Source organism: Hyposmocoma kahamanoa, unplaced genomic scaffold, assembly GCF_003589595.1.
Source record: "Hyposmocoma kahamanoa isolate Upper Pololo Valley unplaced genomic scaffold, ASM358959v1 95, whole genome shotgun sequence".
NCBI lineage: Eukaryota > Metazoa > Arthropoda > Insecta > Lepidoptera > Cosmopterigidae > Hyposmocoma > Hyposmocoma kahamanoa.
In genome coordinates this window covers 4,491,578-4,505,884 of record NW_020654972.1, presented here as the reverse complement: position 1 = coordinate 4,505,884, position 14,307 = coordinate 4,491,578, and the positions used below count along the sequence as shown (strand labels likewise).

Genomic DNA, 14,307 nt, shown 5'->3' with positions numbered 1-14,307 from the left:
GAAATTATGTATAATAAAAAGCAGTACTTTTTGTTTGTGTTTTCCTTTTATTAAATGCAATCTGTGCTTTTTCCCGTGCAATAAATAAATTAAAATTTAAAAAATGTATAAAACTTGGCAAATAAATGTAATTCCACGAACTTTTGGTGTAGGTTTTTTACTATAAGAAAGTTATATTATTTAGATTTTGAAACACAACGACCCTACTACATGTAATAAATTGTTTATATCCAAAAGTTTTATCGATACATAAACCACACGCTTTAATTAAATATCAAACTACAAATAAAAATTAAGCACGAACATGTTTCTAAGCGAGTGCTATCTCGCCCACGCACTCTCATTCGCCGAGCGAAAAAGACATCAATAACATATACCTAAGTGACCGCGCACACAGAATGCGGATCGAATGTACATACAATTAGAAATGTATGAAGTTTTAAAAGTAGCGACATACCCACCTGGATAAATCTTGGGGAATTTAGGACGTCGTTTACAAAAGTCTATACAGATATTGAGACTCGTTGCGAACGATTACCTACGTACGTGTTATCCAATCAATGATTAAAACAACAAAAATGATTTATTGACTCATCGAATACCGAAGAAGGTCGACGTGTTTTTTTGTCACGATACGCTTTTAAATTTGATTCATTGTGAACTGATTGGTCGTAAACTTTAGGATACGCTTCTTGTTGTCCAAACGTTTATGGTAATGCAACATAAAAATCAACGATGGTAGACAAAGAGACTTGTTTCTGTATAAAACACCAAGCCTCATGTGTCGGGTGTGCGGTAGAGTAGCAGAGGGTGTGATAATTGTGGCAATAGACCCAAGGTTCGCATGAAGCGTTACGCTTGTACATTTATATGGTGTAAGGTACTGGATTGAAATTCCCTGCCTGCAGATTTATTCCTCGGAAGCTATAACTTGGGCCTTTGCAATGCGAGAGAGAATAGGCATCGTTGTATGGTGGCGGTGAGATGGACGTCAAGTATGTGTATTTCTACTTCAAAAAAAGTTTCAGCAACAGTTTCATAAAAAGGATTTGTTGACATATTAGATTCTTCTTTGCAGGAGTTTAAAAGTCACATCAGCAAATCAGATTCTAAAATGGTTTCGTATGCTTATCTTTCTTTGTTTTGTTTAAGTTCATTATCAAGCGATGTGAGCGCGATGAAATTCACGTCGAATAAATTTTCGTAAAGCCTCGTAAACAGCAATTGTTCAATATCAACCGGAATCTTATTATATAAGCGTATATAAATTCGTGACTTTGTGACGACGACTATCAAGAATAATGCGCGTTCCTCTTTTGAATGTCATGTTTGTCACTTTTCTCAAAAAGATTAGTATTCGTCTTAAATTAAATTTTCATAAATGCTCGCTACGTTGGTGTAAGAATGTTAATTTCTTTAAACTTCTCTTTCAAAGATACTCTGGAGCGCAGATTGTCAATTGTTTGAACCGCACTTTTAACAGGACAAATATTCTATTAAAATCGTCGGCATTATCCTAAAACATAATGCTATAATGTCGTGTGCGTTGACTACATACATTTAAGTAACAATATTTAATATTAACTTTTTTGCTATAACTTTGCTCTGCTTCTTATTTAAGGGCTAGAACTTTTGTCGGTTGAGTAATAGCCAAATATCTTTATTCAGCTCCTTTGCTGTAAGTTCCTGTTACAACAGTATAGGTATTATTAATTTTCCTTTTACCTGATCTATAAGTAACTTCGTTTTGTTGCTCTTTCTTTTCTTCGACTTTTATTTTTAACCACCGGTGGTGATAAAATTACGACAATTGGTTTACAAGGAAGCGTGTTTAAATTATTATTTTTTAATTATATATATTTACGTTGCCGATTACCAACCTTCTCAATAAAGATTCATACGGAATATAAAGTTACACAAAATGTCAACATTCCTTTTTAAACTGAACTTTACGTCGTTCGAACACGGTTTTAATTTGCATTATAAAAAGAGCAACTGTCTGTATATATTAGCGTGTGAGCATGTGTGTGATGATTATTATAATAATATACTTGTGACTTGAGCCGCAATATTAAGACGGTTTAAAAAAGTAATGCAGTATAAAATAACGGACAGTTGAGTGAGTAATATCACCTTGAGATAGCCTTTGCCGCCCTAGTGGACAACTTCTCATATAAACAAGCATAGAAACCATGCTCACAACTGAAGTAAAATTAGTCAATTAACGACTTTGAGTCAATTGAAAACAATTATCAATAAATATAAAGTCTGTAAAGTGGGATTGTAATAACCCTAGATACCGCTTCAATTATTTGTACTAAATGTTATAATGAGATTAACAAGAATTATTACTTAGGGCTAATGTAAGCAGCTTTATAGTAAGCATTAGCAAATCTATTGTCCTAAATTTTTGTATGCGGCGAAATCCATCATGGATACCTTCCGCGTGGGGATACAGATGGTCATGTGAGGACAGAGGAAGGTCATGTGAGACTCCAATTCACTAAAACCCTGCGGCACCTGTGCCTGCACCATGCGCTGGGTCTTGGAGGCGCCGAAGTTGTTTCCGGGTTTGCCAGGAAGGAAGGAGAGGAGCTATTCCTACCTTCATAGCCTACTGAGATATTGCACCAAGCGCAACTTACTGGGATTGAATGAGATTTGGAGATATTTAGTAAAAAATAAGCTGGTCTTTGGGAATTGTTAGCCCTATGGAAGCTCTATGTGATAAACGATTAAAAATGTTCCCGATACGTGAAATATCGATTCCCAGATCTGAGTTAAACAAGAGAGTGGAAATGAATGCAATCACATGTTAATAACAGATTGTTATTAAATTACAAAATGCTTAAGTGTGAGGGTTAGTTACACAACACAAACACAGCAAGCAATACACAAACAAGGAAACATTTTGAAAACTTTGCAATGGCATGTAGTAGAGCTCCTTGTAAAAGAGTTCGTCCAGGAAAGTGCTGTCACTGTTTGTAATTTGATCATTACTGCGTTACGGTTTTAAAAGGTAAGGGTGCTGGTGAAATTACAGGCACATCGGACTTTTTAACCTATGTCTCAAGGTAAAGGGCGCAGTCGCAGTGCCCCTAAGATCTTTGCGATTTAAAGCTCTTAGCGACGCTGCAACTGTTATGAACAGGCGTGTCGCTTACCACCAGACGCACGACTTGTTCGTCTAGTCACTTAGTATCATTAAAAATAATTCAGTCTCATCCGATATTAACTCATTATTCATAATTCATTTACATGTTTCTGCGAATGAATCCACAAGATCAACTTAATGGACATCCTTGGACCAGTTACTGCGAACTGTGGCCATGTGGGCGACATACCTGGAAGCTATACAATTACAGTGTAATGCAAATAACGTCTTTAAATAGACAATGCTGTGTTAACATAGGATTTGTGGCTTGTAAGATAGCTATAATATTTGAGTGTGTTCTGAAACTTCATCGAAGGTAGAATGAACGGCCCGATGTTCCGACAATAGAATCAGGGTCCCTACTCTCGAACCACGAAATACATAGTTACGGCCAATTTCCGATGAGGTAATTTAGTGACAATGACGTGACATCATTTAAGTTACATGTTTAGTACAATCCGTGACCTGTACTATACAATACAATAAACACCTTTTCAATTTAGGTATTACGGACAGCTCTCTATGCGGACCGTGCATGGAGGGGGAGGAAACGGCCGCGCATATCCTATTAGAGTGCTCCGGCGTTACTAACTACAGGGCAAAGTACTTTGATGTGCCGAGGTCGCTCCCCGAACTCTTCAGCAAGCCGAAGAGGCTGCTGAGATTCCTGGAGGAGATTGGGTGGCACGAGTAGGACCCTGCACCCACTACACTTGAAATAGGCGGCTCGATGTCGAGTTGCGGACACTAGCCCGTTACACCAAGTACCAATCCGTGACCTACTACCTGATCCTCTAAACAACATCTTGGTTCTGAGCACAGAAGTGTAGATAATAATTGTTGCTTTTTTATAAAAAGAAAAACCGACCTCAAAAAGTTCATGGAGTTACATCTATTTGCCAAGTTTTATTGAAATCAGTTACCGGAATGCGAACGCGACACTGGATTGATCCCCTAGTTTGCCACCGTTAGCGGTGAAATATTTTCTTCAAATTTAAATGGGACCAATACTTAGGTACCCTCTTGCCAACAAAAAAAAATTATTGAAATCGGTTCACAAATTTTGTTGACTGAGCACAAAAAAAAAGTGAATGAAATGTTAAACATACTTAATTTATAACCTGTACGTCGTTAAATTAATTTTAATATGATTTCGTGCATCATTAGTGCAAGACGTATTAAGAAAATTTTGAAACCAATTTGATCTTTGGTATAGGATACAAATTTCAACCAGCACTATTCAGACCACAGTGATTAATAATTGCTTTGCAAATAGAGACAGACGCTCGAATCTTGTTTGACTCATAGTTTATTTTTTTGGTTACCTTTATAGATGTAAAGAGTTTCTTAGAATGTAAGATTCTCCAGGCGAGATAAGTACATACATTTTTTTGAAATAAAAATTGAGAACAGAGAGGACATGGTACCCACGATATTTATACCTACTCGATTCAAATGTATATAACAGCTGCATTTTCCCCCACACAATAAAAGTTGTATGGTTTCCTGTACTGGACGTGACCTTAAAAGGACAGCTTATAAATTGAGACCTTATCGTCCCGTGATCACGATGGACGTAAATTACAATTTTGACAGAGAAAATTATTTACATAGGTCGAATTAAAATTGCATGTTCTATGTTGTACGTGAATAATACCATAGTATAATAAAACGAGTAGTGCAACTCCCGCACGTTTAGCACACTTCGCTCTGCAGGCTTAGCATGAGGGCAAATAGAGAAAACTTAAGCGCGTAGAGATATCTTTCTCTTCTCTAGCGATTATGTATCTACTCCGAGCGCGACGTAACAGGAAGAGAAACTCTATACCGTAGACAAACTTTTCTCTAAATAGCGATAAAGGAGTTGCAGCAACTGAAATTATCTTTCATTTTCATAGCGGTCACGTTAAACCGGTAATAGTTTTTAGAGACACAACTCGCAACTCCTTGATGTTATGGAAAGCATCTATTTTTATTTTTACAAGCACTGTTTGTGGACACAATAAATGATTTATTAATAATTTATTATTTATTCATTAACCAGAATATACAATAACTGTTGGTTTAGCAGATTTTTAAAATACTGTTGTTATATTGCTGGTAAGGTTTTTATTCAACGGTCTAACTAAAAAGAGTCTTTTTAGGAATCTTCGAAACTTTACAATAATTTTTAAATTTCCGTAAAAACAAATTAGAAAATAGATTGGTTTTTATTTCATTTATTTTTGCCTATGAGCTGATGAACTATAATATCTCTTGGTCACTAAGATGAATTATATGCCAAAGCGAACGATGACGAGCTGTGTTCAAAGTGGTTGGTAAAGAGCCTTATTACCTGTAGGGTAAGGTGAACTTTGAATGTGGTGTTTTGCGTTATTTACAGACACTATCTAGCCAAAAATAAGATAAGGTCTGTGACTAAAGTTTAACAATAGCAAAGATTTTATATGCTAGCTGAAATCCTTATTGATGTAGGACTAAACCTGTTTAAAATTGATTATTTTTAGTGTGAAAACGTAAAGTAAGTTAAATTAAGGTTCAGCACGTCTGGCTCTTTAGTTACTTAAAAGAAAGGGACATTATTTAATTTTAATTAAGAATTGTTCTTAGTTGACGCCTTTAAACCATAAACTTAAAAAGTAAGTATTTTACATCACGACAAAATTCATAAAAAACGCATAATCGACGGCAAGCTAGAAAGAAAAATAAAATTGTCTCCTGTTCTAAAAAAAAATCGACTTGTCCCCCCACCAGGGGGGACAGCTGGTAGGGTCTAGTGGAATAGGCCGTTCTTTTTAAAAAAGAAAGATCATCATCATTCACCCATTTTATACATGCCACTGCTGGGCACGGGTTTCCCCTCAGGCGAGGGTTTCGGCCATAGTCCGCCACGCCGGACTAATGCGGGTTGGAGATATCACACTTTTTCGAGGGTTGTGAACTTTCTTCGACGTGCAGGGGGCCTACCACAACCTCTTAAAACAATATTACTTTAACCTTACATTGACTTTTCGTACCATGACGCGCTTAAAGTAAGCTTATTATAATGTTAAAACTATAATATTTATTGGCAGCTGTGTGACTATTCATTTATTCAGTTGTAATATTGTTCTTAAGTCAAATTATGCAATCTTAAAATAGTTACTCGGACGCAGTGGAAACAATATTATTTTCGAATTTATGGTCTAAACATTGATTGGTAATGATTAAAAGTTAAGTTGAATTTATTTATTTACTTATAAATCTCTTCAATATTTTGTTTTATTTTTATTTAATAGTACATAGGAAATCATTTCTCGTTATACAAAAATACGCGATGTTTATTTCGTAAAATTATGACAGCGACATCTATATGCTCCTTGGCGACACTAACTGTTGACAATAGACTATATTCCGAATTCATAACGTGACTATCACGACTCAGCTTGTCTTATTTATTTTTCTTTATGAAAATGCGGAAAAATAATTGAAAACAAAGTAATTTTAACAGATTTTATTATTATAAACTTTTCTTTTTTTAACAGTTAAAATTCTCCGAATGTAAATAACATTAAGTGCGTTTAAACATTATACTACGATAAGACGATTCGGAACATCAAAAAAGAAAGAGATGGCATTATATAGTTCATGTAGCGTTATTGTTTTTTCTGGTTTTTCTTTTATTTAAATCTTTCCTATTGTTAGTAAGGAATAGATAATATTGGGAAATCATTCGTTCTTTCAATCACTTTAGCAATAATACATTACTTGATTGACAGGCTTGTCATGGTACGAACATGAGTAATATTATAATAAGCTTACTTTAAGCTTACATTGAAATAAGATTGTTTTTCGAAAGGTTATGGTAGGCTCCCAGATTTCATCACGTTTTCCTTCACCGAAAAGATCTTGGTAAATTGAAAATTATATTTCGCACATAAATTACGAAAACTCAGAGGTGTTGGTCTGCTCGAGAAACGATAGGTCAATCCATTAGGCTACCGCGGGTTATAACGAAGGATACATGTACTAAATTCAAGTAAAATTAAAGAACAATGACAAATTTTATAATTTAACTATGATAAAAGAATTCGTTAGTGTCTAACTCTAATTATAAGAACGGTTTATCTTTGTCTGGAAATAAAATCATATTTAAAAGAAACTCTAATGACTAATCAGTATGTAACCGGACTGATATCTACAACTATCAGTTTCTTAGTTTCTTAACGTTGAGCGACATCTAGTCGCCAAAAAAAGGATTTCAGTACCTACGTATGTATATTATATTCGTACGTTTTTTTGCCCAAATTTAGTTCACGTAATATCAAATGCACTGATTCGACCGATTTGTAATAAGCTAATAAAAGATTAACTACTTCATTATAAAAAATAAAGTCGATGATTTCTTCTCCAAAATGCCACGCGAGTAAATGGTAAAACTGACAAAAAGTTCCCAAAATCAGGGATAGATGGCACGTTTCACAAAAAAATAATTTGCGTCCGAATTACCAGTTCAATAGCCTGTGGTATTTTATTAATGAATTCAGTTTTTTTGTTATGGCTTAACTTCATGCCTTTTGACCATATCAATATACAAAATTTTCCTCTGAACTTTCGTCTCGTCCCAAACCCACGGCACCATTCAGTTTCTATTAATTCTGTTTAAGGCTTCTGTAATTTACTATAATAATAATACATCGAATATAGTTTATACAATTACGTAACACATAACCTCCAAAACTTCAAACTGGAATATCTTTAATTCCTGACTTCTCAGAATAGTAAACCCAAAACAAAATCTGTTCAGGAATTTAAACTCTATATTTAAATTTTTATTGAATTGATATTCAATTAATTTTATGTGAAATTACTCCACTAGTTTGTTATAATTATTAATACAAAAATCGAACACTCAGAAAAAATCCTTCGATCCGGCCGGATTGGAACCGACGCGTCTTCTAGCATACCGTGCCAGAGGCTATACCAACAAAGCGAACCAGCGGACCTCACGAATTTTCACGAATGTGCTTGTTGTCGTGTCTTTGTATTTGGTGTTTTTGGCTTTTTAGCCGTAGCGCCATCTACCATGAGAAATCTATGCACTCAACGCAACTCAGTTCAACTAAAAATATAGATTTTCACATATTTTTCATAAACAGACTCATACAAATGATGTCAACAAAAATGTATATGGGAGTTTGCCATTGTCCTTTAGTATATTCCAGCGCAAATCGACATTATTATCAAATTAAATTAGTCATGAAAATGCCTATCAGCGCATCCTGACAGTGACTGTACTTTATCTATAACACTTGCAACAGGTACGATTATGAGAATTATAACTAACAGTGATTCATGCTTTAGAAAAACAAACTTAAAATTAATCATTATAATTTAAGTCGGATCCAGTGTTGTCTGCGTTTTCGAGATTTACGATTCGTTTTTAGAATCAACGTAAATATTTTTCGTAATAAAACTTTAAGCTTTGCAGTCGTTCGTACTATTCGCATTCACAAGAAAATTGCCTACGTTTATGTGTCTTGCTAACAAACCTCGGCGAATTCATTTGCAGTGAGTTTTTAATTAAAGTGGTTTTCAATTTGCACGTTCCTGTCTCTATACTTCAAATGCCAAATAAAAATGTCCTTTGTCTAGTCTAAACAGATACTATTATATTTGAAAATGTATGTGTAAATGTTTTGCCATTAACTACTGCAAGCCTCTTACAATTTGCAACGGAAATTCGTCTAAACCTTGAAAGTGTATTTCAAAATCAATTGAGAAAAATAGTTACTTTTTTTACGTCACACTTAGAACGCAGTAACTTCCTGGGTTGCTTAAGAGTTGATAGTACCTCAGCTCGAATTCTAATTTTTCCCGTACTAATACGGTTCATTTTGGCTTGGTTCACTGGCTTTATTTCAGAATTAATTTTTTTAATAACGAAATTGAATTGAGTTGTATAGCCTCTTAACAGTTAGCACTGAGGCTATTGATATGAGTGGCCACGGCTTCGATTGCAAGTACACAGGTAGATTATACAAAATATTAGGTAAGTAGCAAAGTTTGAAAAGAATGAAGAATGCCAACTCATCTCAGTGAAATAGAATATGCTAAAAAAAATTAAAAGGGCATTTTTTATTTATAGCACAGTTTTACAAATAAGGAGTTCCTTAATAAATTCTGTGTCAGAATTTATTGTATTGTGTCGCATTCGGCCTAGTGTGGGCGTTTATTATTGTCCTTACAACTTTGGAGTGTTGTAGTAAATTATCGAATGTCGATATTGCCATTGCATGCCTTTTTATCGTAAATAAATGCAAAAAGCGGCGACTGATTTTTAATAAACAATTTGTTTGTTTCGTTTAAATTAATATTATTGGCAGACGATTTTGCGTTGAAATAACATCCTTTTCGTCATAAACTGCCACTAATGAAAATTATTGTCGAAAACAATCTTACGCAATATTTGTTTCATTAAATATCATGATGTTTTTAGTACCTTGGTATTCATACATTCATTATTGTGAAAATACTCCCCTAATTTATTATTGATATAAAGACCAAACAAACACGAAAAAAATTCCTTTGATCCGACTGGAGTCGAACCAGTGACTTTTTCACCAAACCCGGGCCCTCCCAACGAGCTAAGGAACGAGCTTACAAATCTCTATGTGTTCGTCGCAGACCTTTGTTTTTGGTTTTACTGGCTTTTATGCTGTAGCGTCACTTGTGAGAAACCTATATAACTACTTTTTTTATGATGACAAGTGACAGGACGAACACGTCGTGCGCCTTATGATAAGCCACGCCTGTCCATGACAGTTAGTAAGTAGCAGAAGAGCTCCTTTTGAAAGAGGTCATCCAGGGAAGTACTGCCACTTTTCCAATCTCCGCCGCCAAACTGTAATGTGAGCATTCGCATTCGGTTTGAAGGGTTCTGGTGGAATTACAGGCACATGGGACTTGTCAACTTGTGTCTCGAGGTGATGGGCGCAGTGGGGGTGCCCCTTAGACCTTTGCGATTTAAAGCTCTGAGTGGCCCTTCGATACCGGAACGCAGTAATGCTCACAGTACTGTTTGGCGGCAGAAATAGGTAAGATGGCAGTTCTCCTGGATGAACTCTTTCACAAGGAGTTCTACTGCTATTAATGTATGTACATGTGTTCACAGTCGTCAATAATTAAATAATACATACGAAAACCGTAGAAATGTACTACTACTATTCTTGGTCTTCTTTAAAATGTTACCATATCAATGACTTTCTAAAGCAATTATCTCCGAAACACATCCACAATTTAAGAGGAGGTAATTAATTATGCAGTGTAATTGGTATCCTAATTCACCAATATGTATTCATAGTCCAAGCTCCAATAGCCATTCGGGCGCTCCCCGAGGTTCGCCATGCTGATATAATTTACAACGGTACTGATCTCACTTTTCGAAGACTTTCCAATTGTTGAGAAAATAGCTATTTTTGTATAAATTTTACTTACTACCTCGTCTAAGAAGTGTCTTAGAATATAGCTGTTTACCTCTGAAAAATCTTGTAATTGTTTTTATCGTATTAGCGTGTGTTTTTTTTGTGAAGGCTAATTGACCATACCCAATAAAATAATATTTTTCATCAAAAACATTTAGAACAATCTTTAAAGAATAGAGTGACTCCGAGTTAAATTTAGATTTCCATTTGGAAGAGCGTAATCGTCTTTCAAAGAGTTTCTAAATAGTACGTTGATTATTAAAGATCTATTGTTGTATAAAAAAGAGATGACCACATAAATTTCGGCGAATTGCATATAAACAGATGTCACAAAAGCTTCCATAAATAAATTTTACTTTCATTTGGATGTTAGCGAGCTATTGTACGTAATGACCAACTCGTTTCAACTGACCTTTTTTTGCAATACGATTCACGATTGCTCTCCATAAAAGGTTATATCCAGATAACTTTATTCCACATTCTGTCCCCATCCCTTTGAAAAGGAAAGCTGTATAACATTTTTCGAGACCGCATCCCTTTTAAGGCTACTGGGAGTTTTTTTACAAAAATCGACAAGAGAACGAACGTGTGCTCTGTTGTGATCACATCTAAGGATTTTGCCGACGTCATATCTGATCTGTTAATGTTTTTATAAAAGTAAAACGTTTTTCATGTGCACTTAGTGCACATTTTGAGTAACCGAGTTTTCATTATTTATTTATATATTAGGGAGCGGCTTGTTCCGGATCTAAATTTAGCAAATTGGTATCAATGTCAATATCCATCTGTTCTTATCTTTTGGGTGCTTTAGGACCACAATGAGAAATGATGACAATTAATAAGGATCATTTCTTAAATTCTCCATTTCTTGAATTGACCACTTTCAAATTTAATGTGAAGGTATTTGTTAACACGAAAACATTAATATTATTTAGGTAGAAAAGGTCAAGAAACCCCTTAAAAGGTGTAACCAAATATATCAAAGTTACCGTTCGCACAGTATCGTCGTCCATAGCCCAATAAAACGACGGTGAAATTTTGCATCCCGTTGTAAGTTCCAAGTTCAAATTAAACGTCGTCCTGCGCAGGGTGCGTGCGGAATCGAGTGGCAGTACTCAGTGCGCCGGCGCCGATGTTTGCGATCGGACGATTGGATAGCGACGCGAGCGCGTGCAAGTGCATAAATACCGCAAGTAAATTCGTTTCGCATCTCAAGTGTCACATACGACCATACCTTGCACGACTCTTTCACACTCCGGATAATTCTGCGGTATTGTTATAATATTGTTCTGTGTTTAATGTTACGCTGTGCAAATTTCGCCGTGATTGTGTGCCATTATTGTGCCTCATATAGAACTCAATTGCTCTATGTTTACTGTGGTTTGTTTAATTAAAGGTCGTTGACGTTTTCGGAATTCGCATTTCTGTTTCTCTGTATTTTTTTCCACACTATATGATTTTTGTACAATTTGGAGTGATTCACTTAACTTCTGTTATTAGTTACGTGATCTAATCGCCTCCTACTCTATTTCTTGTTTGCGGTTTTTTGTGTATTGGGGTTCATGTATGCGTAATAAGTCGACGATTAAATTTTATTAATAAAATCATGACACCAAAAAATCATAACTACTACTAACCTTTAAATTAGTTTCTTTTTACTTCTTGTTCTTTCTTCCTTTTTTAAATGTTGCCTGTAGTTCGATGTGTACCCCGAAAATATTCTCAGGGGTATCCTTGTACCAGTTGTTAGTGTAAATAGGATTCAATGAACTAATAAAGAGTGCCGGTCCGGCTGCACAGCTTAAGAGATGCAATGTCCAATTGTTTCCAGGAAGTCGTTATGTCCTTGTGACAATGACTTTATCGCCGGCATACAGTTCCTGAGCCTTTATTTTTGTTACTCTACTAAGAAAATGTGCGTGAAGATTTCTTGTTCGTACGTAACTTTAAGTTTGTTTTTATTTAATACGTACGCCACATGACGTTATGGAGATGTCAAAATACTCTCTTATGCGTTATAGTAAGACATGTCCTATATTATAAGCTATCAAACCTTATAATACAGGACATATCTTAGGACATCAGTTCAAGTATGTACTTTAATTACGAAATATGGACTTTCTATTGTATAGTAACTATGACAAGAAAATGAAGAAGCTTACAGAATTGAAATATCTCCTCATCTTATGCTGCTCGTAAATTGCACCCATTGTACGTTTCGTAAAAATCATACGTACGTTTTACTATATGACATTGTTATTGTTTACATACTTTGAAGTGATTGTAGTTAGCGTTGCAATTTTTTATGCATTCATATTCATCAATTGTTAGGCACACGACTGTCCTTGTTTATATTCTACGATTTTTATGTCAGCGCCCACCTATATCGATAGGTATCTTAAGTTGCTACTTTGCAAAACAGTTCCTATTAAGTTGTGTGTACATTTTTATTCACATTTGAATGCCTGTGCATTAACACTATCTAGGGGCGTCCCATTACTTGGCAACAGTCTCCTCCAAGGCGCGGTATTTGGGCCATAGTTTATTATTATCCATGATTGGAATGAATGTCATACATGTGTCTTGATTTATATGTGCCTGTTCAATTTTATTTGTAACCATAGAAAGAATATTAATCACTGATAGTTTGATAAGATAGTAAGAATGCTATAGAATTTGAATAACAGGAATTGCTTATAATTTCTTGACTATCTGGCAGTTTTGGAAGATATTTGGCGCATCAAATTCTATACCTATACTTATAAATACGTATACGTACGTAAAAGAAAACACAATAATGTGTTATTTAGTTACAAATTTTTGCCCACCCAAGGACCATTAAAAGTAACGACATTGACTTTTGCACTTTTGAACTATCATTACTTTTATAAACTTTCTTCTTCCACGTTTATTTTTATAAAGCAATTTTCTTAATACCGCTTGCATTATTTACTACAACAACAACAATTTCAGGGTCTAGAACATTCTTGTAAGGACAACAAGTTTAAATTGACCTATAGTCTATAATACTAAATGTCTAAAGATCAAATGCCACATGTACAGGGAGTCTTACCACATGATTAAAGAAACGGGCCTTACCTTATATGTATTAACTAATTGTTTTCCTGACATTAATAGATGTAGCCACGAACTTGGTAGTTCCTATTTATTAAGATGCAGGAGGGAATAATAATATTTCTCGACTAATGACGAAAACACCTCAATCTCATATTAAGTAATGTCAGTAAAGTTTTTCAATAATACGCGACCTAGGTGCAATAAAGCCACATCTGCTAGAAAATAACTTTTCAGGACAAATAAAAAAATGATAAATTTAATGCAGAGGTATGTCAATAAAGATTTTATCATTGACATACCAACAATTGGACGACGGGGGTACAAAAATCACGAAAAAGTGTTCAGATTTAGCCTATATAAACAATCACGTAATGGGTCTCTTTCTGTTTTTTTGTGCAGTAGGAAAAGGATATACAGTAAGGTAGAGTTTGATTATTTTATTGCTTTTGTAATTTCTATTTACGATTAATTTAAATATAAATAACATACTATACTACTGCACAATATAACACTTTCCTGATACAAGTATTTTCATACTTTAAAGAAGGTGTCAACCTTGTATGCAATTTTGTTAATATTTGAGTCGAAATAAGTAATTTTATTTATTTTATT

General features: G+C 34.8%; 1 protein-coding gene across 4 annotated transcripts in view; it reads left to right on the top strand.

Annotated features, from left to right (window-relative positions):
* LOC113238232 (protein sprint) overlaps positions 1-14,307 on the top strand; it is a 380,231-nt gene that overhangs the window by 148,170 nt on the left and 217,754 nt on the right. For 2 of the 4 annotated variants that reach the window (XM_026475030.1, XM_026475029.1), the window contains exon 1: positions 11,743-11,887. The exons of 1 other annotated variant lie outside the window; for it this stretch is intronic. The gene's annotated coding sequence lies outside the window, so the exon portion shown is untranslated. Of the gene's footprint in view, positions 1-11,737; positions 11,888-14,307 lie in introns of those variants that run through there. One more of the 4 variants, XM_026475032.1, reaches the window with a different exon arrangement.